Genomic DNA, 9,326 nt, shown 5'->3' with positions numbered 1-9,326 from the left:
GAAGCAGCCTTCTCGGCGCAAACAAATCCTTAGTTTAGATTAACTAAAAATTCTAAATTTCGAATTCTGCAAGCGTGTGACGAACATTTCTGCCAAAAGTGTCTTGCCGTATTTGGAACATCAGGTTCCACGTCACTTGTACTGACAGGTACGTCCAGCTAACGTCCATATACATTTGGGCGGTTTTAGTCAAATAACACGAACTGACGTAGATTTGTGGGGGGGTGATTACACGAGGCGATTCAGGCAGGTCTGGGTGAGTATTTGCTTTTAGATAGATTGCATCTTTTGGTCCGACACTTTAATTTTTGCAACGTTTTGCATTACGTGTCTAATACATGCATTGGCAACTTATAACACACCAAAGAAAGACACAGAAAAACATGCGCCATATGACCCCTTTAACACATCAGAACACACGATGGCTGTAAACTCTCTCCCGAGTCTTTGAGCAAGTTAACTAATATTTTCAAGAGTTTTTAATAAAACTATGGTTTTATTTCATAGTTATTGATGGAAGCAGTATGCTTTTTCTCGGATGCTCTTTAAGCCTGCTGAATTGTACCTTAGTAAACATTTGGCTCCTGTGGCTCTATGATTAAAAGCTTGTGTAATTGGATCAAACTGATAGCCCCTGGCAACATTCCAAAGCTCAGACCCTTGAGAAATCTGTTGTGCAGTCGTACACAAACCAGTATTGGTGTTGATGCACACGCTGCGATTCTGCTCGATTAGTGACTTAATGCTGTTGTGTTATATTCAAGACATGTATGATAAGCCCGATCAATTAAAAGCGAGTCGTGTCTTATTGTTGATGCTGCGCTGCTGCTGGGGCATCTCACTTATCGAGATAAATCACTGACTCGCTTCAATCAATATGTGCTTGCACAACAACAAGCCCAGCGTCCAGCCTCTAGAGTCACGGCCAGATTTGTGATGTGCATGTCTAACCCTCAGTAGGGAACGCTCGACAAATAAACAGTATTTGAGTAGAACTGTAATAGGCTTCAGTTTGTGATGGTTTTAATGGTAACTGTCTCTTCATCCATGCTCACATGCAAACAATATCAGGTGAGGTCCTTGCTAAATGCTCTCATTTTACTGGATTGCAAACTCTCACGCAAATTACAACACAATCTCACGGCAAAAACGTAACTATTTTACGATGTGGGTAATTTTGGCTAATTGGTATGATCTGATTCGTACATTTTAATACGATTTGCTTTTGCAGCAGTGACATTTGGTTTAGGGGTGGGGCTTCAGTATTGCGTTTTTTATATTAATCGTTAATTTTAATACGAAAAATCAACCTTGTAAAACAGTAAAGAATTCCTGGGAGATCAGGTTGAAACTCTTTATTAGCCTATATTTTGTGATAGTTTGAAGCAGCATTCGGTACACTGTATTAACATCTCTTAAAGAACACATTAGCATATTCCGGCAGCTAGGTTGCCAGAAAAAACTATATAGTTTGTATTTTTTGTAAAGTAAAATTACATAATTATTTTTACACCCGACTTGTACATTTGCAGTTTATTTCTGTAATACATTTTTTTAAACGCATTTCTAAAATATGAGATAATTCAAGACAAAAGTTTTTTACACTGTAACTTTTGTCTCTCAGTCGCCATCTCTGTTTGAAAATTGCAATTTACCTTCAAAGATCATTTCTTTTCACAAGTTTGTGTGCCTCTATAATCTTACTGCATGTTGTAAACAGTGTTTGTTTATTTGTGCTTTGTTTTGCTGGGGCTACTACTGATGATTATATGGGCAAAAACATCACTTGAAGGAGAAGTACTCATCTTAAACGTACATACTGTATAATAACTCATTGCGGGGGTCAAAGTCAAATAAAGTCAAACGGACATTACTTCATGCAAAATCCTACATAAAAGCTTGAATTATAAATCCTCCAAAAATGTTACAGATTGCAGCTTTAAAAGAGTGAAAGGTCTTAAAAAGTTTGAAGTTGTTTTAGTTTGACTTTGCATTCTGACAAGTGAACCCATATTGAACACAGTTTGGATCCTCTTTTCGCAGAACACAAAATATATTTTGAGACATGTTGGTAACCAAACACCATTGGCCCCAATGACTTCCATTGTATGAACATTACCGGGACATTGCTCAAAATTGCATTATAGCACATCGAGGTAGATGATTTAAGCAAATACAGTGTGAACCATAACAGATGCAAAACCAATATTTGTGTTTCTTGGAAAATGAAGCCCACTGTCTTGATATTTCTAGTATCATCATCATCTGAACTGCCCGAGTCAACAGTGTTCTTACAGTATACTTCATTCTCTAATACTCTCTAAAATCACCATTGGCTTCTCTGTGTCTTTTGCTTCCACAGAGAGATTTGAATTGAAAGGATTTTCTAGGCAGTGTCTGTGTGCGGTGATAACTTCAACTTTCTCATAATCACAGTAAACAAACAGCGCCCTATGGAAAACTTCAGTTCTTCAAAGCTCTTTTCAACTTGGTCCCTGATTTATGCATTTGCCTTTAGTCTTCAACTACTCTGAAGGCTCTTCATTTTCACAGGTGTCCTTCAGATTGTCATTGTGCAGCTGTGGGGTATTTATCCTGAAAAACGTAGCTTTTGTTTTAACGTCTCAACTATAGAGGCCTTTTGTGAATTCTGTCCTTACTTCTGCAACATATAGCAATGGAATAAATAGCTTAAAGGGATAGTCCACCCCAAAAGGAAATTCTGTCATCATTTACTTACCCTTGTGTAACTTCAAACCTCTATGACATTCATTCTTCTGCAAAATACAGAAGATATTTTGAAAAATGTTGATAAGCAAAAACGAGGTGTTTTTCTAAAAGAGCAATTTCTTCAGTGTGGCATTGCCCGCTGATCTCTTGGGTGCGGTACACTCATCGAGGATGGGGACGGACACGGTGGTTGCCGCAGGTGTTCGGGGGTCCGACCACTGTGGCAGCCTCGTGGATTCGTCCTGCCCGCACTGCGGGCGGTTGGCTATTCAGACGTTGCGTCACGGTGGCTGTGTTCTCTCAAGATCCAGCCACCACCTCGTCTGCTTCCCGTTCTGTGACCGCAGCGGCTACGGCACTGCCGTCAGCAACGGCGAGCAACGAGGGTGATGTGGGGATTATCGTGAGCGTTAATCCGTCAGCCCGCCGGCTCGCGGACCGCTCGCGCCCCGTCTCGCTTGTTTAGCAGTTCCCCGAAGATGGTCCTAAGCCGTCTTATTCCTCAGCCACGCGCTCGGCCACGAGCTGTGGAGGTGAGGTGTCCCTGCAACATCGGAGCGCGACCTGCCGGCATCAGACTCTGGCGATTCCCTGAAGCTCCCTCCCTCGGGAAGTCGAGCACAGGTGAGAGCAGACGTCAAGGTGTCAGCCATGCTCGCTCGGACCGCCGTGAGTGTCGGGTTGCGGTGCACCGCAGTCCTGGCGCTCGCGGCTGGGTACTTCAGACATTGGGTCCGGGCGCGACTCCAAGCCGTGCCCAGCTCAAATGCAGAGTTTTTCCGGGTGCCGTTTTAAGGGTGCCGTTCAGGAGGCGCAGAAGCGCGTTCCGGTGTCTGTCAGACGCCAGGAGTGGTTCATGACAACTGACCGCAAACTCTCATGTCCAGTCTCCCCCGGGCTGGCATGTCAGTAACGGGTCAGCCGGGAAAAAGAACAGCTCTCCCTGGCGCGGAGCTCCCCTTTTCCCGGTGGGGAACTCGACACTGTCTCCATGACGGCGTGCTCGCTCTCGAGCACGCACAGTCAGTGCTGAGCAGTTTGAACTTTCAGGCAGCAGCCAGCGGTCCCCTGAAATCAGTTTCAGAGGCTCCTGGGCATGGTGTCCTCGGGGGTTGCCTGTCCCCCTCGTGTTGATGCACATGGGACCACTACAGCACTGACTACAGAGACGAGTTCCCTGGAGAGCGTGGCGCACTGGCAGTAGGCGTGTCGTCATTACGCCTGCTGCGGTCGCATCCTAACCCTGGGCAGGTCTTGAGGCCGGTCGTGGTAACGACAGATGCCTCCCTACGGGGTGCGGGTGCGGTGTGCAACGGGCGCGCAGTGCCGGGTCGCTGGATGGGCCCCCACCTGCGTTGGCATATCACTGCCTGAAGTTGCTAGCTGTCCTGCTTGCACTGATGAGGCTACGGCCTCTCGTGCAGAGCCAGCATACTGGCCCGGACAGCACTACCGGCGTAGCGTACTAAACCCCAGGGTGGCATTCGCTCGCTGCAGTCATCGCAACTCGCCCAAACGCTTCACCCCGTGGAGAAAGCAGGTGGCAAAGCCCCTGTATGTCACATGCCCATCGGGTGTCCAGAACCAGACAGCCAAGCGCTCTCTCGTCAGTTGACACCTCGTGGGAAGTGACGACCCCACCCCTGCGGGCCGGCTTGGGTGTGGTTTGGGCGGGCACAGGGGGATCTGTTGCCTCCCTGAACACCACCCAGTACCGCTGGGCACTCCCTGGACGAGGCCCCCCCTCGACACGGAGGCCCTAGCGCACAGCTGGCTGCTGGACAAGCGGAAGTATGCCTTCCCCCCAGTGAGCCCCATTGCGCAGGTCCTGTGCAAGGTCTGGGAAGGGAGTATCAAGTGCTGCTAGTTGCGCCTTACGGGCCCAACTACACTTGGACCTCAGAGCTACTACTCCTGACGACAACTCCCCCTGGCCAAATCTGCTGATGAAGGGCCCTACTCGCAGGGGATGGGCACGTTATGGCAGTCGAGCCAGACCTCTGGGTCTGGCTCCGGATGGGACGAGGAGTTCCTGGATGATCTACCCCCCACAGTGGTGGAGACTATCACTCAGGCAAGGGCCATTCCCACAAGGCTGGATGCCTTTAAGTGGCGCCCCTTCTTGTCCTGGTGCTCTTCTCGAGAAGAAGACCCGCAGAATTGCTCGCTCAGGAACGTGCTGTCCTATTGCAGGAGAGGCTGGGAAGTAATTTCCCCTTCCACATTGGAGCGTGGGTACCCACTATCGCGGTTATCACGTACCAGTTGCTGGTGAGCCTCTGGGGCGGCATGACCTGATTATTAGGTTCCTCTAGGGCGGGGGGGAGCTAAGGCCTCGTCCGCGCCCCGTACCCTCTTGGGGCCTTAAGGTGGAACTTTGGGTCCCCTTTTTTTCGGGCCCTTCGTCGTTCTGCGAGGGGGGTTGGCTCTACTGCTGGGGCTTGAGTCCATCCAGAGGGTGAGGCACCTGCAAGCATTCCGTGTCCACCGATTGCCAAAATTCAGGCCTGGTGACTCTCACGTGATCCTGAGACCCCGGCCGACTTACGTGCCCAAGGTTCCCGCCGCTCCCCTTCGGGAACTAGGTGGTGAACTTGCAGGCGCTCCCTCACCGGGAGAAAGACCCAACCTGTACGTGGGGTGTCCAGTAAGCGCATTGCGCCTCTACTCGAACCACACGGATGGCTTCAAAGCCCTGAGCAGCTTTTTGTCCTTTATGGAGGTAAGCAACGGGGAGTGCTGTCTCCGAGGAGAGTTGTCGCGCTGGATCGCACACGCCGTCACTTCGGCGTGCCCATCCTAGCCCGTGCCCATTTGAGTGACGGTACACTCCGCTCAGGGTGTGGCCTCCTCGTGGGCACCGGCTCAGTGCACCTCTCTGGCGGACATCTGTAGAGTTGCGGGTTGGGCTACGCTATACCTCGCAGAGGCTTGCAACCTCCGTGGGGAACCGGCAGCTCGAGTCTTGCCAACAGTGAGACCAGCGGTCATAGGGCGTACGCCTGCACATAGCGCCATTCCACTTCTTAGGTGGATCAGTGCGCTATGGGCTGCCTCCCTTCTTTCCCCGAGGGTGAAGAATAGGCAGTCCGTCCGTCCATCAATAAGCACTCAGGGCAGCAGGCTCGGCGGAGCAGCCCTGCCGCCAATGGCCGGGTATCAAGCTGAGTTATTACATATAGCTCTAACCGGACCTAGTGCCCCACACGTAGTAACCCCCCACTAGGGTGGTTCCGTCTGAGATGTCGTCATGAGATGGTTCCCCTCGTGGCAACCTATGACCTCCCCCAGGTGGACATCCACCTTGCGGCATTCCGCTCATACCTCCCATGAGTTCTCCCCTATTTGGTGAGACCATGTTGGTGTCTCCACTTTATTCCCCCCTATGGTGGGAAGTGGTCTCCGTAGTGCACGTCCACATTGAGGGAACAGCGCTTACCCAGTAGCCCTACGGTACCGGACGGCTTCTCGCTTAGAGAAACAAGGCCTCCGTCTGTGGTGGCCGAGGGCAGGGGCTACTCATCTTTGCCAAAAGCTCTGGGAGCCCCTGCCTGCCCACTGGAAGGTAACAAATTTCGCGATAGCGCTCACGTGTGGCTCGCCCAGGCCAGTCAACGTTGCTTCGCTACAGATTGTGACGTGGCCTAGTGCTGTGGTGTTTTCAATAGGAACCCCATCTGTCGGTTCGACACAACGTCGAGAGACCGACAGAAAGGGAACGTCTCGGTTACATATGTAACCTCTGTTCCCTGATGGAGGGAACGAGACATTGTGTCCCTCATGCCACAACATTAGCCGCCCGCTGCAGTAGTCGTTAGATGCTCTCAGGCTCCTCAGCACAAAAGGTGAATGAATGAGCACGCCGGCTCCCCTTTTATACCCGGATATCCGGGGGCGGAGCCCGGCATGCAAATTTCATTCGCCAATTTCATTGGCCTTTTCAAAATAGTCAGAAGATGATAGGTTCTCAGGGGCGAACCCCATCTGTCGGTTCGACACAACGTCTCGTTCCCTCCATCAGGGAACAGAGGTTACATACGTAACCGAGTCGTTTTTGCTTACCAAGATTTTTCAAAATATCTTCTGTGTTTTGCAGATGAAAGAAAGCCAAACAGGTGAGGGTGAGTAAATGATCACAGAATTTCATTTGGGGGTGAACTATCCCTTTAGAGTCACAGCGATGTAAATTATTTTGATGGCGTTTGATATGGCGAGTTCCAGAAGAATCACTTCATTTCATTAATGCTGCTTGTCCCAGTGCTGTTGAATCACTCAAACTCAGTACAGAACCAAACACGCTGTATTCAATAACATCCATACGGTTCGAATGAGACTGTTTAGATCAGAAATAACCAACCAGTCACTTGGAGGGCTTTACTGGAGGAGAGATTCTGTAACCACGGTTACATGCCCACTTCATCATCATCGGCTGTTCTTCTAATTCACTGATATTCTGAATCGTGTCATCTTGCCACGAATTAAGTGTGTCTTTTATTTGCGTGTATGTGTGTGTGTGCAAGGTCGTTGGGTACACTTTAATATGACTCACAGTTGCAGCTGTGTGTGTTGGAGTTTATGGTGATCTGGGTTCTTTTATAAATTCATATTGAGAGGATATCGGATTAGAAAAACTAAAACTTGCCTACAGATGTTACAGATGCTGCACAGACCTAGCATAAATAATAGTCTAAAAACAATATCAAACAAACAAACAAGCAGGCTTTAATATTTATCTGCCCTTAACAAAATAAAAGTCTTTAAATCTGAAATAAACAATATACAAAAGAAATCACCTTTTACTGTTATGCCACTCTTTCTAGTCCCTATACAAACGGATCAGTGAGAATTTGATGATAATCTCATTTGTTCTCGTAAATTTTTTTTTAGGTGTGTTTGACTTCATGCATTTTCAATTTTTTCTGCTTGTAGGGAAAGGGGAAAGTTGAAACCAGAAACACTTTATATTGAAAACATGTGCTGCTTCATAATGTTTGTAGAAGAATGAAGTAATAATATCAATATCAATAAAGCAAGGTCTGCATTCTTTTCACATTAATATTGAATGACAAAGTATACACTCTAATAAATGCCGGGATGTTGTTAACCCATTATTGGGTCAAAAAGGGACAAAACCAACCACAGCGTTACATTCATTAAGAAAATGTGCACATTTGACACAAGCAGGGGTTGAAAGTGTTTTTTTATAGTGTAACATACTAATAGCATGAACACGGTTTTTATTGTTATATAAAAAATTTGCAATGAATTTGCAAACAATATTGTAGTAATACAATGGATTTTATTATATACTTTTTTCTTATTTCTATACTTTAATTCTCATGTCTATTGTCTATCTATTGTTGCTTAAGCGTATTTTCTGAATCCTGCTTTACAACAATGCAAACTTGTTACACAGAACTACATTTGTATTGAATTTGTTATGAAGCACTTAAACCAAAACATGAAGTTTGGCTAAATGTCTCTAAACACTCTTTGTATAAGCAGACACCGTCCATCTCCATCAAAACAGCACAGTACCTATTTGGGATAGCAGGGCTGGCTCGTGGGGTTGTGGGGCCCTAGGCGAGACCATGTAAATGGGCCCCACTGGTATTTAAGTAAAAAACACACAAAAATTACAATATATATTTACAATATATATCTAAGTGTAGAAATGTTTATTAAGTGCAACATATTCAATACAATTTACATTTACGTTTATTCACTAAGCAGATGCTTTTATCCAATGCAACTTACAGATGAGGAAAACAATGGAAGCAATTGGGACAACATAAGGACAACAAAAAGCAAAAGGTCGGTCAATGTTGTTATAGTGCAACAACTGTAACTGTAAGTGATCAAGAAGGCAAAAAAGATCACACTTGTACAATAATCGCCTACTATAATATTTCATATAGCATGGTTTAAAACCATATAGACTCCAGTATAGCTTCAAAGAACTTTACCACTCTTTACTATAGTAAATAATATAGTGTAATAAAGAAGTTTTTCATGTGAGTTCAATTATAGAGGGCATCTCTCTCATTAACTTACGCATTAAACAATGTAAAGCAGAACATTCTTCTACATTACCCATAATCCTGAAAATTTCAAGCATTGCACAATGAGACGTATTTGACATCACCTAACGCACCTCCATAATCGCGTCACTCTGCTCCTATTTTTTATGTTTTCTGTCTTTAATTATTTTTATGTTTTGTATTTATTGTCATTTTACTCTCGATTGTCGTGTGGAAAGTTTATCCTGTTCTTAAATCCTTGTAGATTTTTTATTTTACCGTGTGATTCCTATGTTAATCCACAATGTCTCTACGCATGTAGCGCTCACTTGCGCAGTTGGTGAAATGGCAAAATTATTTTTGAGTTTAGGAGGCTCTGTGTTTGTCACTGGGCCCCATGCAATCGCCTGTATTGCCTGTTGGACAAGTCGGCACTGTGGGACAGTCAGTCATTGTGAAAGGTCTTTAAATCCATCGCTGTCCATTTCTCCGTGCTAGGACTGTCCAGCAGTCTTATTTTAACTCAAATGTGTGAGTTGTTCTTGTTGAAATGACAGTCTCTGGTGGGAAGCATTC

The sequence above is a fragment of the Barbatula barbatula genome, assembly GCF_947034865.1.
Source record: "Barbatula barbatula genome assembly, chromosome: 15".
Lineage (NCBI taxonomy): Eukaryota > Metazoa > Chordata > Actinopteri > Cypriniformes > Nemacheilidae > Barbatula > Barbatula barbatula.
This window is presented reverse-complemented; position numbering follows the sequence as displayed.